Source organism: Camelina sativa, chromosome 11 (assembly GCF_030686135.1).
Source record: "Camelina sativa cultivar CO46 ecotype springtype chromosome 11, ASM3068613v1".
NCBI classification, from domain to species: domain Eukaryota; kingdom Viridiplantae; phylum Streptophyta; class Magnoliopsida; order Brassicales; family Brassicaceae; genus Camelina; species Camelina sativa.
This window is the reverse complement of record NC_141890.1, coordinates 17,722,726-17,747,483: the sequence shown is the minus strand read 5'-3', so window position 1 is coordinate 17,747,483 and position 24,758 is coordinate 17,722,726. Positions and strand designations below refer to the sequence as shown.

Below are 24,758 nucleotides of genomic sequence, written 5' to 3'. Positions count from 1 at the left end.
GAAATCTATTTTAGTTCATCTATACTTACACATTCTTTTCACCCTTTTTTCAGCATATGGAGGTGTTAGTGGATTTTCTACAAAAAAAACTGACTAAAGTCCTATCCATTGAACGCTTTATCTTCCTGTCACCCTGGCTTGGGAACTACTTACAAGGGAAGTATCCTTCCTTTTGTCAAGCAAAAGTTAAGTCCAGAGTCAAGTGGGACAATAAGCTAAAACGTAAAACCTATGGTTCTCCTTCAGAGTGGTTTGTGGATTGGAACACGATATATATTCCGATGATTTGGGACAATTCTCACTGGGTTGGCTTAGTCATCAATCTCTCAAATTGGAGCATAGAAATCCTCGATCCTAATGTCACTCTATACGAAGATGCTAAGGTTGCCAAATATATAGCCTCGTTCACAGAGCAGCTGCCATACCTTATTTCTAAACTGTGCACACCGCCTTCAACTCAAGATCATGGCTGCACTCCATTCACTTGGTCGAGGGTCCAGGAGATTTACGTCAATGAGAGATGTGGTGATTGTGGTCCTCTTGCCATGAAGTTGCTAGAGATCGTCGCTACTGGATTTGGTCCAGAACTCATGTCTCAGATCATCGACCAAATCGTCAATGATATCAGGGCACAATACGCGTTGGACGTCTTTAAGGAATATGTCGCACCCATCTACTCCAATTAGTTTCAAACTTTCATTCGCTCCCTCTGTTAGTTTTCCTATCCGTATGTTTGTATCATGCCGTACTATTAACTTTAACGTATTTTAGGTTCTTAAAAATTCACGGCTAAGTATTTACCTATTCACGTGTCCATGTGGATACTACAATTTATCCAAAACATATGTGAACAACCATAACATATATCCACGTATATCCACGTGGACAGACATGTTTAGATATAATTACTATTTAACTAGTAACCAGTTTTTATCTGGCCTACGACCTCAAAGTTGTTCTACAAAGTAATGCTCACCTACTGTTACCCCTTCCAGTTATACCCTGTATCCAAATGTACATGGTTTTTTGGATACCATCAAAATCGGAAATTTTTACCAAGTACGATTGATCAGCTCCTGTACTCTGTTGCTTGCCGGCTATTATTTACCAATTAACGTGTCCATGTGGATACAAGATTTTGTTAAAAACATATGTAAACTACTTAACTTATATCCACGTGGATAAACAGTTTTGGATATACTTACTATTTAACTAGTAACCAGATTTAATCTGGCCGACGAACTCAAAGTTGTTCTACAAAGCAACAAAGCAATGTTTACCTACTGTTAACCCCTTCCAGTTAGACGTTGTATCCAAATGTACATGGTTTTTTTGAATACCATCAAAATCGAAATTTTTTACCAAGTACGATTGGTCAGCTCATGTACTATGTTGCTTGCCGGCTAAGTATTTACCTATTAATGTGTCCATGTGGATACCACATTTTGTTAAAAGCATATGCAAACTACTTAACTTATATCCATGTATAACCACGTGGATAGACAATTTTGGATATACTTACTATTTAAGTAGTAACCATATTTCATCTGGCCGACGACCTCAAAGTTGTTCTACAAAGCAACAAAGCAATATTTACCAACTGTTACCCCTTTCAGTTGGACCCCGTATCCAAATGTACATGGTTCTGTGGATACCTTCAAAACCACTTGTTTTTTACCAAGTACGATTGATCAGCTCATGTACTCTGTTGCTTGCCGTCTAAGTATTTACCTATTAACATGTCAATGCTGATACCACATTTTGTTCAAAGCATATGCAAACTACTTAACTTATACCCACGTATAACCACGTGGATAGACAGTTTTGGATATATTTACTATTTAAGTAGTAACCAGATTTCATATGGCCGACGACCTCAAAGTTGTTCTACAAAGCAACAAAGCAATGTTTACCAACTGTTAGCCCTTTCACTTAGACCCCGTATCCAAATGTACATGGTTCTGTGGATACCTTCAAAACCACTTGTTTTTTACCAAGTACAATTGATCAGCTCATGTACTATGTTTCTTGCCGGCTAAGTATTTACCTATTAACGTGTCCATGTGGATACCACATTTTGTTCAAAGCATATGCAAACTACTTAACTTATATCCACGAATAACCACGTGGATAGACAGTTTTGGATTAACTTACTACTTAAGTAGTAACTAGATTTCATCTAGCCGACGACCTCAAAGTCGTTCTACAAAGCAACAAAACAATGTTTACCAACTGTTACCCCTTTCAGTTAGACCCCGTATCCAAATGTACATGGTTCTGTGGATACCTTCAAAACCACTTGTTTTTTACCAAGTACGATTGATCAGCTCTTGTACTTTGTTTCTTGCCGGCTAAGTATTTACCTATTAACGTGTCCATGTGGATACCACATTTTTTTCAAAGCATACGCAAACTACTTAACTTATATCCACATATAACCACGTGGATAGACAATTTTGGATATACTTACTATTTAAGTAGTAACCAGATTTCATCTGGCCGACGACCTCAAAGTTGTTCTACAAAGCAACAAAGCAATGTTTACCAACTGTTAGCCCTTTCAGTTAGACCCCGTATCCAAATGTACATGGTTCTGTGGATACCTTCAAAACCACTTGTTTTTTACCAAGTACAATTGATCAGCTCATGTACTCTGTTTCTTGCCGGCTAAGTATTTACCTATTAACGTGTCCATGTGGATACCACATTTTGTTCAAAGCATATGCAAACTACTTAACTTATATCCACGAATAACCACGTGGATAGACAATTTTGGATATACTTACTATTTAAGTAGTAACCAGATTTCATCTGGCCGACGACCTCAAAGTTGTTCTACAAAGCAACAAAGCAATATTGACCAACTGTTAGCCCTTTCAGTTAGACCCCTTATCCAAATGTACATGGTTATGTGGATACCTACAAAACCACTTGTTTTTTACCAAGTACGATTGATCAGCTCCTGTCCTATGTTGCTTACCGGCTAAGTAATTACCTATTCATGTGTCCATGTGGATACCACATTTTGTTCAAAACATATGTCAACTAATTAACTTATATCCACGTATATCCACGTGGATAGACAATTTTGGATATACTACTTTTTAACTAGAAACCAGTTTTCATCTGCCCGACGACCTCAAAGTTGTTCTACAAAGCAACAAAGCAATGTTTACCTACTGTTACCAATTTCAGTTAGACCCCATATCCAAATGTACATGGTTTTGTGGTAACATTCAAAACGACTTGATTTTCACCAAATTCGATTGATCAGCTCCTGCCCTATGTTGCTTACCGACTAAGTATTTACCTATTCATGTGTCCATGGGGATACCACAGTTTTTTCAAAACATATGTCAACTACTTAACTTATATCCACATATATCCACGTGGATAGACATGTTTGGATATACTTACTTTTTCACTAGAAACAAGTTTTCATCTGCCCAACGACCTCAAAGTTGTTCTACAAAGCGACAAAGAAATGTTTACCTACAGTTACCAATTTCAGTTAGACCCTGTATCCAAATGTACATGGTTTTGTGGTAACCTTGAAAACAAGTACCCTAAAACCCTAACCCCTAAACCCTAAACTCCAAAAACCCTAACCCTTAAACCCAAACCCTAAACCTTATACCCTAAACCCTAACCCCTAAACATTAACCCTACCCCATGAACCCTTAACACTAAACCCTAAAACATGACATAACAAACTAAACCTTAGATCAGCAAATGTTAGATTTAGGGCAAATGTTAATACGTATATACTACCAAAGTATGTAGGGATCCCAAGTATATATTGAACCCCTCAACCGTTTAAGACCAATCATTGAAACCGTGTAGCGCTGGCGAAACAAAAAGTTTGTCAAAACAAAATGTACGGTTAGTAACGTGTGGATATTCTGGCACAAGTAGTTTAAAAGATAACCCTAATAGCCATACAGTTTGTAAAGTGTGGATATTCTGGCATAATGTTTTTACGCAGTAAACTCAAAGACTTATGATCTAGCTCCTGCCCTATGTTGCTTACCGGCTAAGGAATAACATCGCTCATGAAAAAATCTCTGAAATCATGCCCAAACACGTAACACCTAAATCGTTAAACCTAGAACCAACACCCTCCAAAGGTTTACCCAATATAAGAAATATTAACTACAAATAAAAAATTCGGACAGCAAACATTAGAGTAAAGGGAAAATCGTTAAAATCCAAAACAAATGTAGTATAAACTTTAAACCTTAAACCCTAAACCCTAACCCCTAAACCCTAAACACTAAACCCTAAAACATGACATAGCAAACTAAACCTTTGATCACCAAATGTTAGATTTAGGGGTAAGTGTTAATACGTATATACTACCAAAGTATATATTGAACCCCAAACCTTTTAAGACCAAACATTGCATTCGTGATGCGCTGGCGAAACAAAAAGTTTGCCAAAAAAAATGTACAGTTTGTAAAGTGTGGATATTCTGGCACAAGGAGTTTAAAAAATCACCCTAATACCCTTACAGTTTGTAAAGTGTGGATTTTCTGGCATAATGTTTTTAGGCAGTAAACTCAAAGACCTATGATCTAATGAATTACAATCCACATATTTCGTATCCACATACACCTATCACATGGATGTCAACTACTTAACATATATCCACGTGGACAGACATGTTTGGATATCCACACTCTTTACCTACAGTTTCCCCTATTCCAGTTAGACCCTGTATCCAAATGTACTGTCTTTTCGGATACCTTGACAATCGAATATTTTTTAAACCAGTACGATTGATCAGCTCCGGTACTCTGTTGCTTCGTTAACTAGCCCTCATGTGCATATCCAAAAACTGGTATCAATGTGCATGTATCCATAACATATCGTAAACATGGATACCCAGAGATGATTACACTATGACATAGAGTGACGTCAACATTTTTAGTCTGCAAAATCCCTCAAATTATAAGTCTGGAACACACTTGAATACACTTTGATATAGAATCATGGTTACAGTTTTATGGATAGGAACCTTCACGTAAACCAGAAAAACAAAACCTTCACGTAAAACATAATTTTAATTTGAGTTTAAAAAGGAGTAACCTGATACAAACAAAACACCCCAAGACGTTATATCATATAAGAAGCTATTTCGGTCGGCTATAGGTGGAAATGATGAGAACATACTGGTACATCTCAGGAATAATACTTAGGAGTCTTCGCGCCTGCACAACGGGAACATCTAGGACGACCCACTTTACACTTCGTCTTCGGTGGTGATAATTTATGGACCACCATTTATGAACTTACATCACGAGCTCTCCCATCTACATATGAGAGAGACCAGTTTTGAGCACTATAACAAGCACAGACGAAATCTCCATAAACAAGTCCCTTGTTATTATTCGCCCAGATTGCGTACGGATTGTCGTTTTCAAGGCATTTGGAGAAGAAGCAATAGTATTCCGAGTGTTGCTTCGACCACCACACGAGATCTTCGGACTTGTCGAGTCGCACGGTTGCAAGACATTCCTTGTAGTAAACCGCATTCAAACCTTGTTTACCAGCAATTAACAAGTTCTTCAACGCGTCCACACCTTCTTCACCCAAAAAAACAGCAACTTTGGCAAGCAGCTCGGGTGGCATGTGAAACTTGGTTTTCGAAGCGACCTGAACATAATTAATGTGTGGTATTAAAGTTAATCACTTAGATGAGTGTTATTTGCCAAGAACTAAAACGAATCTTACTATTACAGCTTCTTCATAACGCTGAGTATTTGCCATCAGCAACAACAAATAATTTTGCTTCCAAACCGTTTATGTGGCGTGCCGAGGTTCATAAGCTTTATATACAGTGACAAATTTAGCTAGGTGAGATTTTAAAGATGTGTAAACCAACTAAATTTAATTTGGCCACCACTTCGAACAATATTTATTTACACACAATATCCTATCCACGTGGATAGGAACCTTTGTGCTTATAATGTTTCAAATAGTCATTGTGAATCCGATTTTAACATCCATGTGGTTAATACCATGTGGATAGCTAATTCCAAGTACTGTCGTTTTCCGTGAAACCCTCCTTTTGGTAGGCTAGCTTTTTAAGATATGTCAGAACTTTAGTCGTGTTGACAGTATTTCAAACACAAAAATCACTCTCTCCCTTTACCGTCTGCTCTGTTAGCTATCCATTAAATGCTCCTTTAAGAGCACTGTCGTGATGTTACATTTCTGGGGCTACAACCGTAGGACCACTGTCGTCTTCCTTGGAGTTCTCTGTTTGTTAGGTAGGTGAGCTTTTAAAGATGTGTAAACTAACTACATTAATTTTGCCAAGAGTATTATCTTTGTAACAAAAATTCGAACAGTACTTATATGACCACAATATACTGTCCATGTGGATTACTTTGATTAGAACAATGTATCCTATTAAGGTTTTATCTTTTTAATCCTGCAGCTAATTTACTACTTTCCATCAATCAACCATCCTTACTTCACTGTTTTTCGATACATATGCAATATCGACATGAATGTTTAATACGTGGATTTCTTATTATTGATTCGAATGTATATAAACATGGATGTATCTGTATGTACACAAGTTTGTGGATACAAACCCACATCTTAAAATTTACTAGAAAATTCTCCCCACATCTTAAAATTCTATCCCTAATAAATCCACATATATACATACTCACTAATAGCCTGTCCACGTGGATAGGAACCTTTGTGTTTATAATGTTTCAAATAGTCAGTGTGACTCCGATATTAAAATCCATGTGGTTAATACCATGTGGATGGCTAATTCCAAGTACTGTCGTTTTCCGTGTAACTCTCCTTTTGGTACGCTAGCTTTTTAAGATATGCCAGAACTATCATCGTATTGACAGTATCTCAATCACAAAAGTCACTCCCTCCCTTTACCGTCTGCTATGTTAGCTATCCATTAAATGCTCCTTTAAGAGCACTGTCGTGATGCAACATTTTGGGGCCTACAACCGTAGGAGACTGTCGTCTACCCCTTGGAGTTCTGTGTTAGTTAGCTCTGCTTTAGGAGATGTGTAAACCAACTGCATTAATTTTGCCACGACTATTATCTTTGTAACAGAAATTCGAACAGTACTTATATGACCACAATATACTGTTCATGTGGATTACTTTGATTAGAAAAATGTATTTTATTAAGGTTGTATCTTTTTACTCGTGCAGTTAATTTACTACTTTCCATCAATCAAACAACCTTATGACCACAATATACTGTCACTGTTTTACGAGCCCTATGCAATATCCACATGAATGTTTACTCGAATATGATTACAATTAGTTTAGAGTATTTTAGACATTTTTTGCGACTTTCTATAAGTTGTAATTTTGCAGCTATTGACTGTGGATTCAACATTCTAAAAACAGTTTCCTTTTAACTTGTTGGGTTGAACATTATATGCTATCCACATAGATTCCTAGGAATTAAGTTTACATGGTAGCGTCCACATGGTTTATGTATTGATGAAGGCCATTACAATTAGTCTTTAGGGCTACTTGGCAGTGATATCATAGTCTGTTCTATATAAACATAGTTTGTATCTGTTAGAAAATAGCTGAAAATGGTTCCAACGTACAAAATCGTCTGTCACAACTGCTCTCATGGTAAATGTGGACATGGTCGAATACTACCTAAAATACATTTCCCTCGTCCTCACAGTGTTCGGACACGTAAGAGTGACCGTGAACCAGCGGAAGAACCTATCACCGAACCTCTTGTTCGCCTGAATCCTGAGGTTTGTTTTCTTGTTTTTAGACTTTTATTTAAAGGACACTCATACGTGTAGAAATCCAGATCCTTTATTTAATATAAATGGAAGATCTCATATTTCTACTTGTTCTCGCTCTTACAAATCCCAACACGTAGAGATTTACACTTCCCAACACCAATCCTGGCAAAAATTGTGAGCTTGGTAGCTTAGGATGGCATAAAACATTTGAGGAACTGGCTTGTCGCAGGGCGTGTAGGTAGAGTAGCAGTTCACTCGTTGGAAACACTATCATCAGTTAGGCTGGATCGCAATTCCAAATTCGTTAAGTGGTCAAGACCTGATTCTGTGTACTTTGACTTTTTTGGGATGTGTTTATACGCTAGAAATCCTTATGCTTTGTATGTGAAAAGTTTATTCTTAGCTTTCCAATGCTGTGATTTGAAAGAGGCAATTGCAGTGGTGAGTACCATTAAACATGTGTACCCAGTTGCTGGGTTGTTGTGGATAATGTTGAAGAGCTGCGAAGGGACTTTGGATATGGATTTTTACTGGAACTACAAGAAGAAGTCTCGATTTGGTGATGTTGATAGGCTGGCTTACTCTCTAATGTACCACATCCACACAATGCAGCCAAAGCGATGGGGGACTTTTTCTAATACTTGGCACTTTGAAGATGTGCCAATGTGTGGTGTTGACCACGCGGAGCTGCAGGAATTCAATGGAGAGAGGTGTATCGAGTGTATCTTCTACTTCCTATCTAAAGATATAATGCTTTTGTCTTAGGATTGTAAGCAATATTGCTTTAAATTGTTGTCTGTATTTTCCATTCATATCCTATGAAACTACTTTCCTGTAAGATGTGCTATTTATGGTATCCACAATCTACAACTGGGTAGAATCCTAATTTGAGCATTCAAAACTTTAAAATTAGATATCAATCCACACATTTCTACAGGATATCTAAACACACTTATCCACAGTGTATCTCTACCCACAGGTACTCTGACCTAGTTTGAAACGTAAAAGCTGTTGAAAACAGTAGTTATAGCTAGTGTTATACAAAGGTTTGTATCCACAAAAAAGAGAACATGCAGGTATATCCATTTTCAGATATCCACATGTCCTAGTCTACAAACGCTTTAAAATTGGGACATCGTTGCGAATCAAATTATAATACTTTGTTGCAATTTTTTATTCCATGTATTTAGATATCCACATGTTCTTGTCCTCGTACTAAAAATGGGTGTGGATTGATATCCTTGGCACTATGCCGGTAAGTCTGTATTCTCTCTTTAAATTCACACCATAAACTTTTCACATACAAAACAACATAACTACAGACCATGAGGATGCTTAAATGATGAAAAGTAGGAATTTACTGCATAGTTTTGATAAATAATAAATCCAGACATGAGGTATCAACTGATGAAAAACAAAAATTAAAATCCATAATGTGGTATAAAACGGGAAATCCTACTTAAGATATCAACTTTCATTACTCTTCGTTGAAACGAACACCAACTTTAGACCAATCAATAGGAGCAAGAACCCCACACTGCTTAGCGTCGTCCGCCGCAACTTATCTCATCGCCTCTAACCTTTTGTGCTCTGCCTCGAAGTCCACAAGTTGTTGTCCTAAAATTTGATTCAGTTGGGAGAGTTGAGCGTCGATTAATTCGACTTGATGCAGGAGGGCGGTTGACTCTTCCTTCTTCTTCATATGTTCTTTAATCATATTAAGAATTCCATTGAAACGATCAGCTGTCTATGCCTTAGCCGCGGCTTTCGTCTGACTGAAGGCTTTGCTCACGGCCTCTAAAGCTTCCTCCTCCCACTCGAAGTCAGCATCCCCTTCTGGTCGTTCCCTCGAACTCTCCCCGGCCATGGTAATCGGGCGTGGTGCTTCGTCTTCCCACTCTGACATGCGTTTGTGACGTTTTCTGGAACTCTCTCCCGCCATTGCTCGATTCTAGGTGCAATTATCGACGAAGTAGATGGAATTGAGTGAAAGGAGATAGAGAGGTTATTTATAGGTGCAATTATCGAAGAGAAGGGAACGTTTCAATGAATTTAGAGACAGCCAAACAACACGAAGAATTAAGAGAAAATGGAACGATACCTATGAAATCAAAATGATACAATTCAATGAATTTCGAGATATCGAAACGATGCAATGAATTTAGAGAGATCGATAAGATACCTCTGACGTTTATGTACACATAATGTCAACCATATGGATACTGATAATGTAGTTGTTTTCACAAGCTGATAACTACTATTACTATCCACGAAATCGTCATCCACCCAACTACGACCATGTCGATATATTGTGTTTATCTTAAATAGCCATACATTTAGAGCTGTACTCAAAGTTTTATTCTTACATTTAGTTCAATTGCTCAATAATATAAACTTTCTATTACTCTGAAATGTGTTCACCCCTGGATACACTATACTCTAATACTAAGTACGCCACCGTGTCCGCGTGGATGGTTTGTTGTTGATTTTATTCGTGGGTGGGAATGTGCCTATACGTCTGGAAATTACCTATCCATATGTTATTAACCACACGGACAGGATTTTGTGTGCAAATAAGTATTGTGGCTTGAAAGACTTCCCCTAATATTATTTGACACGTATAAGAGATAGAAAACATTAGTTGTGGCTTGGTGTGTTGTAAATACATATGTTCCTAACCAATAATTAATGAACATGTGGATATCAACATTTTTAGATATTGCATGTCTTTTTGTAAGTTTGAAATCAAATATGGATGGTTAGATGAGGATAAGTTCAAATTAAGTTACAAACTTGATTCAGAAATACACCCTGATTACCATAACTTAGGATAAATACTTTATATCTTTTGCTAGGTAAAAATAGATACACTCCATGGATCTCTCCCCGTTGTATTCACCAAGAGTGTCATGTTGCCACATGCACTCTCGGAAATCTTCAAAACGCCAAGTCTTCTCGTATGTGCTTTTTCTTTGAGGTCCGATGATGTAGATGTGGTACCTCAACGAGTCAGCCATTTTCTCTGCTTGAGCAAACCCGTACATCTTCCTAAAGTTCCAGTAGACATCCATATCTAGAGTGCCAGCGCAGATACTCAACATTATCCACAATAGTTCAGCCACTGGATACACAATCTTCACCGTACCGACCAATTCGATTGCCTCTTCCAATTGAAGGCATTGAAACGCTAGGAACAAGCTGCTCACATACAACGCATACGGATTCTTCTCGTTCAGACACCTTCCAAAGAAATCATAGTAGATATGCGAAGGCCTTGACCATTTCACAAACTCGGGATCTCGGTTCAACCTGACCGACGAAAGTGTCTCCGCAGACAAAGCAGCTTCCCTGCCCGCGCGACCAGCGAGTATCCAGTTTTTCAGCACCATCGGACCATCTTGAGATACCAAACTCACTATTTTGGCAAGTATAGGGGCTGGGATGTGCAGATCTCTTCGCAGAGGTGCCTTTAAATGTATCCACAAGTATTATCCACCGCAAAATTTTATAATATACCATATTGATTCGCAGATCTTGAACTGTACTTGTAAGAAAACTAACCTCTAAATTAAGATGCTCAATAGCCTCGCGGATTGGCTCCTCTTCTGCTTCACGGTCACTCCCCCTTGTCAAAACACCCACAGGTCGAGGGTATGGTCTGGTCCTTCTCAAACGTGTACCAGCATCGACGATGTTGTATGTTGGAACCATGTTTCCCCTTGCGTTGTAGAATGTTTCCTAAACCTTAGGTGCTCCTTATGAAGCTAACTTCTGGCTATTCCAACTTATCCACATGGATAATGTGTTAGTACTATATTAGTTGCTACCACGGAGTGACCACGTCGATGTTGTATATTGGGATGATATTATATTAAAATGACAATTAACAATAGGATTTAGGTGAGTAGGTTTATAGACAAAGGAAACATATCTATCCACATGATATTGACCACACAGAAACATATCTATCCACATGATATAAACTTCCCTACTCAACTCATCCTCAACAAACCATCCACGTGGTCACCTACTGGTAGAAAATATTAGACTACTCGGTATCCACGTGTTCAAGTATATTTATTATACTAGTTTATTAGATTTTTGTATATACAACACAGATGTCCACACATTAGTGTACAAGTGGATGTCGAGTACGTGGATACAAAATCGTTGGTATCGATATCCATATGGATTACATTTTGTGGATAGAACTCACAATTTTACTTTCAGTTCAACTACCCTAATATAATATTACTTTCAGTTCAACATCAAACCATAACAAATCAACCACGTGGATACTAACCTTTCAACTCGATTACATTTCAATAAAGTTCAACAAACAAAATCGTTCATCTCGACTACATTTTAGTAGCGTTGTTTCCAATAGTTGTTAACTATTAAAAAAACCAAAAATAACCATTTCCACAAAAACAAGCAGTAGTGGATACCTAGTTAATTTGTAAGAAGCAATGTAAGCAATAGTGTTCCCAATTACATCCACAAAAACCAGCAAATCAGGACACACCTAGTTGAATACTATCCGCTCCTAAACCGGTTACCTTCACGCCAAGAAACCCAAAATAAGTGTTCTCCGACACTACTATCTAACTTTCTACAGTCATCATTATGGCAACGAGTTCTTACAACTTGCTCGATTGTGTCCCGTCATTTTGCACCTACCACAACGATTCACTTTAGTTTTCACGACCCATTTTTCTGCAAAAAACAAAACACATCAGAATTAAACGGTTACGATAATGCTGTGTACACTACCACAAAACATAACAAACGTCTACACACATTGTGTCCACTTACACGAAACTCTCCAACAGAAGGAATCCTACTCTCTTTTTGTCGACCAGCTGGTCGTTGAGCCTTAGGAGGGTATAAAACACGGTTCTTGATTTCAACAGGAATATCAGCGTCACTCGCTTCATAAATAATTATCCCTTCGTAAGTCCCTCTCCATGTTTCTTTCTTGTAATAGTCACCCACCAAATTCCCATATGGGATGCCTTGCGTATCAGCTGCTAGCAATGCATGCCCGCATGGTATTTTCAGTCTATCGTACTGCTTACAAGAACACTGCTTCATATCAAGCAAAACATGGTGCTTTCCGTTAAGTAAACCCACCACTTCATAACTCCAACTAGATAAACTGCCAACTTTGCTACCACAAACACCAACCACGTTCTTCTGCATCTATTTATCAACCTCCGGCGTAGTCAACCCTCTATGCTTCCCAGCTTTCTTGCGTCTCGCACTAAAACACCTACTTAACATCGCACGAATGTACTTGAGTAGTTCAACAATATGACAACCTCTCCCCTTTCCTAACACATTGTTCAGAGACTCTGCAATGTTGGAGGTCATCAAATTGTAATAGTTCCCTTGGAAATAAGCCCTACTTCAATGAGCTGCTCCAATTATATCCAGAAAAGCGGCACAGTTGGCGTTTTTGGCTTTGATTTGTCTATAAATATCTTGGTAACCAGTTATCTTATAGGCAAACGCTGCATTCGTCACAAGTATTGCAAGTCCTTTACTATGAAACTTCGCATTAACATTCCTGGCTAGATGTACTATGCAAGATCCATGATATGACAAAGGGAACACCCTCTTCTTCGCTACGTATATTGAGTTGCACCTATCTGAAATTATGGTCAAGCTCTTACTATCCGCAATGATACGTTCTAATTTCTCAAAAAACTACGTCCAAGCGTCGTCGTCCTCACTGTCCACAACAGCAAAAGCAAGCGGAAAAACCTGGAAATTAGCATCTTGTCCACTTGCTGTCAAAAGAACTCCATTATACTTCCCATTTTGATGAGTCCCATCCACAACAATCACACGCCTAAGCTTCTTAAAACCTTCTATGGAATCACCAAAAGCCAAAAACATATACAAAAACCTTTCTCCGCCATCTTCAACCACTTCAGTTTTAATATTGGTTACAGTACCAGGATTCGCTTCTTTTAGAACATGGAGAAAACAAGGAAGATCCTCGTAAGATTCATCATCAGAACCAAATATTCCCTCCAAAGCCTTCCCCTTCGCCCTCCAACATTTGTTGTACGACGCATCCACCCTCAATTCTTCTAATACCATCTGCTGGAGATCCAAAGGAGTCGGTCCTTTAGTAGGATCATTGTACTTTGCTTTGTACACGGCTGCAATCACCCTAGAGGTCGCTTTCTTTAAGTATTTGTTCCTCGTCTCTATTGGGCATGTGTGTTCTAGATTAGCTTTTCTGATCACATAGTAGCCTGATTCCTTCATTTCACAAGCTAGTACCCTCCAGTCACACCTATCCCAGAACAACTAACTACAAACGACTCTTTCTTGGTCGTCGTTTGCGTAAAGTGAAACATGTTCTTGATGGCATATATAACTAAAGCTATTTGGCAATCCTCTTTGTTTGCAAACACCTTACCCTTATAGATACCTTTCCCATCATCCTCAAAATCCAGATCCGGTATTTCTTCCCTAACATACTCTGTGTCGTCAAACAAAGGCGGAATATCAAACTCCTCGTCATCTATATCTTCTAGCTTACGACCGTCCACAGCAGGACCAGGGACCTATCCACGATCGTTTGACCACGTGGTTATATCAACATAGTCACCATCAACATTTCCGACCTGTTCCAACCCACCACTTGTCCTCACTTTACTCTCCTCTTTTAAAGGAACAGCTCCCTTAACTAGCACAGTGTGATCAAAACAGGAGTTTGTGTTACACATAACCTCCACCACGTTCACCCGACCAAACTGATCGCCAATGAAGTTCCCCCAAAACTCTTTATCATAGTTTCTTGGGGTCACAGCTACATCTGTTACTACAGAAACTTCTTCCTCCTCTACATCTTCAAAACTATCTTCCATTCCGACACATTCTTCCACACAACCTAATTGTGTACTTGTCAAGCCACGACCAATTCCAACTTGTTCACCATTACTGCCCTTCATCTTCCCCTCAATTTCTGCCAACTCAGCCATATATTCTTCATCCACCTGGGTTGTCTCAAAAACCAATGTCTTCGAACCTGCTGTTGATGCTTCTCCTAAAAACCCTTCTTCACTACCGCTATTACTAAGTGCACCAGAAGACCCCGAACTACGTTTTTTGCGACTTTCCTCTCTCCAATAGGAATCCTCAGCATTGTCGTTCATTCCTCTCTTCTTAACATCCTCAAATGTTACAAACAAATTCAACCCACGGTTCTGCCTAAGCATCTCAATATAATACTCAAGACCTAAATTCGTTGTCACAACCACCGGAGGCGTCCTCACCCCCGTCATCAATTCCATATACGTTGGGATGCGATAACTCAGATTTGCCTTCTTCTCCACCAAACCGAATTCCCCAACAACCGAAACTTCTAACTCTCCTAACGTTGTGGTGGCAAACAATGGAACAACACGCGGCAAAAGTTTATTGTCAACTGTGAATACCCAAAAACCGTCCTCAGAACACCTCCAGCAACCAGATATTACCACAATGCAACGAACATCTTCACCCTGCATTAAAAATCACAGCTTAATTTCACAGCCATCCACGAACGACATACATAGTTGAATTTATACGACCCTATCCACAAAACCTTAAAAACCCTACCTACGCAGCCATGTCTCGTTCACGGGGACAAAACCCCTACCTTCAACTTATGTTTCTTATCCACAAACAATCTTCCATCTTCTAATCTAATAAGCAGCAAACAATCCAACGGTGGAGAATAAAGCAACATAAAGTAAGGTAAGTTTTTACTTACCACTTACCTTCTATTGGTATGAGGACATAAATGTAAAAGGGACATGGACACATAAGCATTAAACTTGACAAAGTATAGGGAGTTTTGAAAGTGGGTTTTCCTGAAAGAACTCAACACCAAAATAGGAAGATGCAAAATTGGACAATTTTGTCTCAATGTAATGAATATGTATATGATATAGTGTGGAAGATAGTTAATAATTAGAGGAAGATGCAAAATTGGACAATTTTGCAAAGTTTGATGATAGAGAAGAGTATGATGAGCCTATTGGACCTTATAATATACTTGCAAGTTCATTTGACTAACTTTCTAAAATTATTTTGATGGTTTTTGTAAATTAGATATTCAAGGTTTGCGACAAATTTGCGAGTAATTCGCTAGATGCATAGCAAATTCGTCGCAAATCCATTGCAAATCACTCAAACCATAGCAATTCCCTCGCAAATGACAACTTTAAACCCTTGATCCTAAACCCTTATGACTAATTACAATACTTTTAATGGTTAAAAACATGAATCCACAATTTATAATCAAAGATAGGGCACAAATGCCAATTTCAAAACCTAAGATCCTAAATTAGTCGCAATTCCATCGCAAATTTCTCAAATCATAGCAATTCCCTCACAAATGACACTTTAAACCCTTGAACCTTAACCCTAAAGACTAATTACATTATTATAAATGATTAAAAAGATGAATCCAAGGTTTATAATCAAAGATAGGGTACAAATGCCAATTTCAAAACCTAAACCCAAAAGACTTTGCGAGGGATTTGCTACGGTCTCTCGCAATTCTCTCGCAAAGTATGGAAATATTAATTATATATTTTTATATTGTTGCTAGGGATTTGCGAGGGACCATAGCTAATCCCTAGCAATATTTGCGAGGGATTTGCGACACAGTGTTTTTCTATATAACTAGAAAACCTAGTTTGAGCGTAGCTCAAACCTCGACTAATCCGCAGCCAAAAAAAAACCCTAGTTCCCTAATCCTTCTCTTCTCCGATTTCTTCTCTCTTCTCTGATCTCTTCTGTCTTTTCCGGTGAGTCTCCTCCTCTTCTCTCAGGTCCGGTGAACCCTTCTCGAACCCTAACTCCTCCTCTTCTCTTTTGTCCTCTGAATCTCTTGTCCGGTTAATCTCTGACTCGATCTCTTCTCTCTTTGCCGGTAAGTCTCCTCCTCTCCCCTTCTATCTCTTTGTAGTTAGAAAGTTTTCTTAGATTAGGGTTTTAATTCGAATTTAGGGTTTCAAAATTGGGGATTCAATTTGGGGTTTAGGGTTATGATTCGATTAGGGTTTTAATTCGATTTTAGGGTTTCGAATTTGGGGATTCAATTTGGGGTTTAGGGTTATGATTCGATTAGGTTTTTAATTCGAATATAGGGTTTCGAATTTGGGGATTCAATTTTGGGTTTAGGGTTTTGATTTTTGGGATTTAGTTTTGGGTTTAGGGTTTCGATTTTGGGGATTTAATTTTGGGTTTAAGGTTTCGATTCGATTTGAGGGGTTTTAATTTTTGTTTTTAAGTTTGGATAATTTTAGGGTTCTAATGATTTTTACATGTTCTCCTTCTCTTCTCAGATGTCTTCTCGAGACCAAAACGGATCTGTCAACCAAAACCATTACACAAGGTTCGTATCTTCACAAGGATTATCTCCTCCCATCCCTGCTCGAGGGGTACGCTCTACTGGCTCTGCTCTAAGGCTACATTCTACCGCCTCTTCTCAAGGTACCTCACCGGTGCAAAATGATCTTCCTCCGGAGCAAAATGATCTTCCTCCACAGCAAAATGATCTTCCTCCTCAGCAATCAACTTTGCGTGTCAACAATGTAACTGCCTCTCAAACTTTTTTCACTTTGGAAGAGTTACTTGCAAGTCCCAGGCGTGCTGGCTTACCAAAACTAAATCCTAAGCGACCTCCGGGTACTTTCTGGTGAGAATGTTATGTATCTAACCTATAGTTTATCTTTATGTTTTGTATTTTCAATGATCCTCATTCCTTTTATCTTATGTTTTGTAGGTTTGACCAGGATTCTTCGGTTGCTACTACTGTCCGGGCCATTTTTGAAAGAGATTTCAAATCAGCTCATGCCAATTGGACCCAAACACCAGGTCCGGTTGTAAATTGGTGGTTTGAAACTTTTGCGGTAAGTTACAGATTTGTTGATGTGTTTAAATTACAGATTTTGTGTGTTTATCACTTGATTCTGGTTCTGGTTCTGATTCTGATTCATGTTATGTCTTTACAAGCAAACATATAACTGGGATGCATCCATCAATGGAAGAGTTAGAGATGAGTTTGAAAAGAAGTTGAAGACCCGGATGAGTGATCAAGTGTCTCGGTGGAAGGGTAAGTGGAAGAAGAAAGGTAATGACGCAATGCTGCGGTGGCTTGATCCTGCCGTATGGGATGGCTTGGTCAAGTTTTGGTGTGAACCAAAATCAGAAGCAAAGAGTATCAATAGCCGTAATGCTCACTATAGTGATCCTGATAGCACCGGAATACATAAGCATCGTTCTGGTCAGACCTCTTTTAAAGCCCGAACACGAAAGCTTGTAAGTATCTCTATTTAACACAAGTTCATTAATCATATAATATCTCTGTTTAACACAAGTTCATTAATCATATCATATCTACAATATAGTAATATAGTTGTTTCATTTCTCTGTTTTTAGTCTGAGAGGACTGGTGAGCCACTACCTAATTTCCTGCGAGTCCTAGAAGACACTCATAGGAAACCTGATGGGTCGTTTGTTGATGGACTGTCTGAGAAGGTGTACAATGAAGTGTCGTCAAAGATAGCTGAAGCTGAGTCTGAGCTATTATCAGTGGATAACATGGAGAGTAGTGCTTCCAACGGGTTATCAGTAACTGTGAAGAACCAAGTTTATGTTGAGGTAAAACATGCTTCATTGTTTATGTTAATGTTTGTGTTTGTGTAAACTATGTGTGTAAACACTTATGGTGTTTATGTTTATGTTTGTGTAAACACTTATGGTGTGTATATGTTTTGTTGGCAGGTTGCTCCGAAGAAAAAGAACCGGATATATGGAGTTCGTAACATGCAAGCAGAAGCATCTTCAGCTCAGATTGGTCAACCGCCTCCTCCTTCTGAAGATCCACTTGTTCTAGCTACGAAGATTGCTGCTGCCGAAGCTGTTCTTGCAACTCAGACAACTCAACTACAGGCCAATATAGAGAAGATGCAAGAAAATGCTCTGAAGATGCAAGAAAATTCAGAGAAGATGCATATTTATGATGCATACTTCGATTATCTTGCAGAGAAAGATCTAGACTTTGCTGCTAGATTTCCCCGAGAAGATTCGGCGACCAGACCTGTGACCGGAGATGCAACCACCGGAGAACCTACCGCCGGACAGTAAACACTGATGAACTCTCTTTTATCCTTTGAACCTCTCATATGTAATGTTTTGTGTAGAACAAACTCGGTTATTATGTTTTGTTAACTTATTTTGTAAACTTAGTACTTCTAATTACAGCTTTAATTTGCATAAGTTTTCAAGGTTTAATTTTAATTATAAGTTTAATTTTAATTAAGCTTACGAAAATGAAAATTTTAATTTTTTTTATACCGTTATTAGAATTTGCGACGGAAATATTAATTGCAAAAGCATCGCAAATTTGCGAGCGATTTAGTAGATACAAAAGTTGCTAGGATATTGCTAGACAAAAAGTTCCTCGCAATATGCGTGGGATTTGCGAGGGAAAATTATTCCTCGCAAAACTTGCGAGAGATTTGCAACGTTGACCAATTTGCAAGAAGCGATTTGCGAGGGACGGACGTTCGCTTTTGTCGATTTGCGAGGGATTCGCGATATATATGTCCTTTGCAAAAGACATGTTTTTTTTGTAGTGGGCCTTAACCTTGAGTTTTTATTGGCTCCTCATCAGGTCTAAGCATGTATGCCATAATGTTGGCTCCTCATCGGGCCTAAGCCAGCATGCCATAATATAAAAGGAAGTCCAATATTCGTCTTTCGGGTTGCCACCCTACAGCGCGCTCCCAGATCGTCATCCGAAGTCGATATACCAATCATACTCCCAAGCCACAAAGTTTCAGGATATGGTAGTACTATGAGAACTAAAAGTTTCCCAAGAGTCGCGAGCAAAAAATTCTGAATACGTCTGATCCCGAAGGACCATCACGAAGACCTCTCATCCCGAAGGATTGCCTCAACAGGCCACACGTCCCGAAGGACCATCGCGAAGACCACATATCCCGAAGGACCGCCTAAACAGGCACATTGGCTAAAAAGTCTGCCACAAAGGCCACACAATTGGCTAAGCATTCCGCCACAAAGGCCACACAATTGGCTAAACAGCCCGCCACAAAGGCCACACAATGTCTCAAAAGACCACCACACACGGGCACACTAACTCAAAAGTCCGCCACTAACACCACACAAGCCCCCCCAAGGCTTACAACCACTACAAATGGACAAATTCTAACTCACATAAAACTTTCTATTTCTAAAACTTTCCACTTTTGGAAACTTTTCTTTTTTATAAACTTCTATTCCAGGAACGTTCCCCCTTTAACAACCTCACAAAAATTTTGTACTCTGAACGCCACCTCATCTTGTTACTTAGTCGCACAACCAACTACCCCTAAGCGACCAAGTAAACAAGAAAGATGGGCTGGAATACTCCATCCCCGCTACAGCCACGGACTACACTTGGGACCAGGCTAGACAAGTTCAAGTTGCGACCTGCTTCTCAAACCATTTCTTGAACTTTGCCTTCATCCTCGCCTCTGGATCCTAAGTCTGCTCCTCAACACCATCACAGTCCCAAAGGACTCTCATCAAAGGAATCTTCTTCTTCCGAAGTTCCTTGATCCTCCTCTCGAGAACCCTCACTGTTCTCGCCTCCAAAGTCATGTTAGGCTGAAGATCCTCAGGAATCTTAGCCAACAACTGATCATTCTCACGGAGAAACTTCCGCAACATAGACACATGGAAAACTTTGTGGAACACACGCATAACCTCAGGCAACTCCAGCCTATATGCTACTGGTCCCACCCGCTCCAACACTCTGAACGGACCCATATACCTTGGACTCAACTTAGTCTCTGTCAATGACCTGTTCGGACCCCGCAACATAGTCATCTTGAGGTACACTCTGTCTCCCACCTGAAACTCAAGATCTTTCATCCTCCTATCGGCAAAACTCCTCTGCCGATCCTGAGCTTCCTTCATGTTCAGCTTGAGAACCTGAATCTTCTCTTAGGTCTCCTGAACAAAACTAGCACCATACATGCTCCTCTCCCCCACCTATGTCCAGCATAACGGTGTACGACATGGCCTCCCATACAAAGCCTCATAATGAGCCATCCCAATACTCACCTGGTAACTGTTATTGTAAGCAAACTCTACCAGGTTTAGGTGATCTGCCCAATGGTCACCCCAATCCGATACACACATCTTCAACAAATCCTCTAACGTTTGGATCGTCCTCTCTGACTGTCCATCTGTCTTGGGATGATAAGTTGTACTCATATGCACCTTAGTGCTCATCTCTGCCTGAAATGCCCTCCAGAACACCAATGTGAACTTAGAATCCCTATCAGACACAATACTCGCTGGCACTCCATGCAACCTGACTATCTCCCTCACATATTTCTTAGCCAAGACCGCTGCTCCATCTGTCTTCTTAATCGCCAGAAAATGTGCCGACTTAGTCAACTGGTCCACAATGACCCAAATAGCATCAAAGGTCTGAGACACTGACAATCCTACCACAAAATCCATAGTAATCATATCCCACTTCCACTCGGGAATAGGTAGACTCCTCAGTAACCCGCCTGGAACCTGATGCTCAGCTTTCACTAGCTGGCAAACATCATACCTCGAGACTCAACTAGCTTTATCCTTCTTCATCCTGACCCAGTGATAGTACCTCTTGAGATCACGATACATCTTAGTGGGTCCTGGATGAATAGAGAACTTGCTCGCATGAGCCTCCCTCAAGATCTCCTTTCTCAGCTCCTCAACCTTGGGCACACAAATCCGTCCATGCACCAAAATAGTACCATTAGCCGAAACCTAATACTCATAATCAACATCCTTTGAGGCATTCAACAGCCCCAAATCCTTTTCCTGAGCCAACCGCATTCTGCTTAGAAGATCTGATCTATCAGCCGCCTCCAAACCTAACGTCTCCTGCGAAACCGCATACAAACTCAACGCACTAATCTCTCCTATCAGAGACTCCATATCCTGCTCACGAGCCGAAGCTGCCCTCTTCCAACTTAGAGCATCTACAACCAAGTTAGCCTTACCAGGGTGATAGGCTATCTCCAAATCATAATCCGCCACCCGCTCCATCCACCGCCTCTGCCTCAAGTTCAGCTCAAGCTGAGTGAATATATACTTCAGGCTCTTTTGCACCATAGAGATAAGATCTCCAAATCTTCAAGGCAAAAACTATAGCAGCCATCTCCAAATCATTAGTAGGATAGTTGTCCTCATGCTTCCGCAACTGCCGTGAAGCGTAGGCAATCACCTTCCCATGCTGCATCAACACACACCCCAAACCAACTCTGGATGCATCTGTATAAACCACATAGGGTTCTCCCTGCTCAAGCAAAGGCAATACTGGCGTAGTAGACAATATCTCCTTCATGCTTGCAAAGCCCTCCTCACACTCCTGTGACCAAACAAAAGGAACATCCTTCCCCGTCAACTTAGTCATAGGACGTGCCTTGCTTGCAAATCCCTGCACAAATCTCCTGTAATAACCTGCCAAACCAAGGAAACTCCTGATCTCTGTGGCATTATGCGGTCTAGGACAATCCCTGATAGCCTGAATCTTCTCCAGATCTATAAAAACCCTCTCTGCAGAAAAAATATGACCCAGAAATCCCATCTCACGCTGCCAAAAATTGCATTTGCTCAACTTAGCAAACAACTTCTGCTCCCGCAGCTTTTGTAGAACTGCCCTCAAATGTATTGCATGCTCCTCTGGATTCTTATAAAATACTAGGATATTGTCGATGAAAATGATGGCAGACACGTTTAGAAACTTCTGGAACACGCTGTTCATCAATCTCATAAAAGTTGTTGGCGCGTTAGTCAAACGAAACGGCATCACTACAAAATCATAATGCCCATACCTCGTCTTTAACGCAGTCTTCCTCACATCTGCCTCATCTATCGGAATCTAATGATAACCCGACGCCAGGTCTATCTTGGAGAACCAAGTAGCACCTCTCAACTAATCCAACAACTCATCGATCTTGAGAAGAGGGTACTTGTTCTACACAGTGACCCGGTTCAAACCCCGATAATCAATACACAAGCGGAAACTCCCATCCTTCTTCTTAACAAATAACAATGGTTCTCCCACGGTGATACACTAGGACGGATGAATCCCTTGCTCAACAGATCCTCCAACTGCTTCTTCACCTCCGCCATCTCTGCTGGAGCCATCATGTAATGAGACTTGGATAACGGTGTCATACCTGATTCCAGTTCAATCTTGAAAGGATCAGACCGAGATGGTGGTAACCCCTGTAACAACTGGAACACATCCTTAAACTCCTCAATAACCTGAATACCACTAACCGTAAACTGCCCTACTCACTCTGGCATCGATATAGTGACCAAATAAGCCTCACTTCCCTTCTCGATCATCTTCCCAGCCTGCATGGCCGAGATCACGAGACTCCCCGAAGTCGGTCTAATCCCCTGAAAAACCAACTTCCCTCTTGGACGCTCAAACTCCACTCTGCCCCGATGGCAATCCAGATGAACCATATGCCGATGTAACCAATCCATCCCGAGAATAACATCATACAAATCCACTGGACTGATAAGCAAATTCGCTGGCCATGACTCTCCCGCAATCTAAATATTAACTGCCCTAGCTCGTCCAATGACTCTCAGAAACTTGCCTCCCGCAACTCAGACAACTCATGTACGTTGCCCCGAATCTCCTCTAAGATCAGCTCTCTCTACACACTCCGGAGTAATGAAGCTATGAGTAGATCCAGAATCAAACATAACATGGGACTTAAACCCTCCCACCAACAAGATCCCTACAAAAACTCCATTTGTTGAGAACCTAAAACTTTATCACATGCAAAACATAAAATTTGAACCTACTAAAATTCACAAAGTTTAAGTACCAGAAATTATACATGTGATCGCCCTGGCACTGGTTCCACCAGTCTCGACCGTGGTGTACACCCATGGCGCCTGCTCAATCCATGCTACCTGCTGCACCCCAGGCTTCACCACATGTTGCACCGCTGCCACTGCCATCTGCTGCAACATAGGACACTTGGGCTTAATGTATCCAGGCTCCCTACAATGATAGCAAACACGAACCACTGTCGTCGGGGCACTTCTCTGGGGAAGCTAGCTACCTTGTGATCCATGCTCCCACACCCACAGCACCCTGCACCACTCGGTCTCTACGTAGCCTCCCACTTCCTCTTGGTTCCCTGCGCAGGCTTGTCGCCCTTGCTAGAACCTCCCTGATAATGAGCCTTCCTATGATGCACCGCTGGACTAACCGTCACTGCCTGTGCCCGGATATCCTCCTCAATTTTTGCTGCAGTCTCAACCAACTCTGCACGCGTAGTATAAATCCATCCTCTACAATAGACCCTCAAGTCATCACGAAGAGCCCTCAAAAACCTCTTGATCTGGACCTCCTCAGACTGCATAGCCCGACCCCCATAAGATAGAAGTCAACTGAACTCCAAGTCCAGCTCCCGCACTGACCGTGTCCCTTGAGATAACTGAAGGAACTGCACCTCCAACCAGTCCAATGCCTCTCTCGGAAATTACTTGCGGTTGAACTCCTCCACGAAGTCAGCCCAAGTCATCTCCTTTTGCACTCTCCTAGCAGCCACTGATCTCACCACACCTGAGCATCACCAATCGAATTGTGGATCCCTATGTCCACCCAAAACTCCTCAGGACATCTCAGAGTCTGGAATTTACGTTCCACACTCGTCCTCCACGCATCTGCAGCAGTAGGATCTGTACCACCTGAAAACCGCACAGTATCAATGTTACCCATCTCTCTCAGCATAGACACATAACGACCATGTGCTCCCACATCCGCAGCCACTGGCTGCTGCTCCTTCGTCACCACTGGTGGCACTACCTGAGCCTGAACCGGTACCACTGCTGGCAACCGCTCTAAAACCTGTGATAGCAAGCCCGCAATATCAACTCCAAGAACTCCACCTGCTG

General features: G+C 40.5%; 1 pseudogene; it reads right to left on the bottom strand.

Annotated features, from left to right (window-relative positions):
* Positions 1-12,458: 12,458 nt before the first annotated feature.
* LOC147934173 (uncharacterized) lies at positions 12,459-15,573 on the bottom strand (annotated as a pseudogene).
* Positions 15,574-24,758: the final 9,185 nt, after the last annotated feature.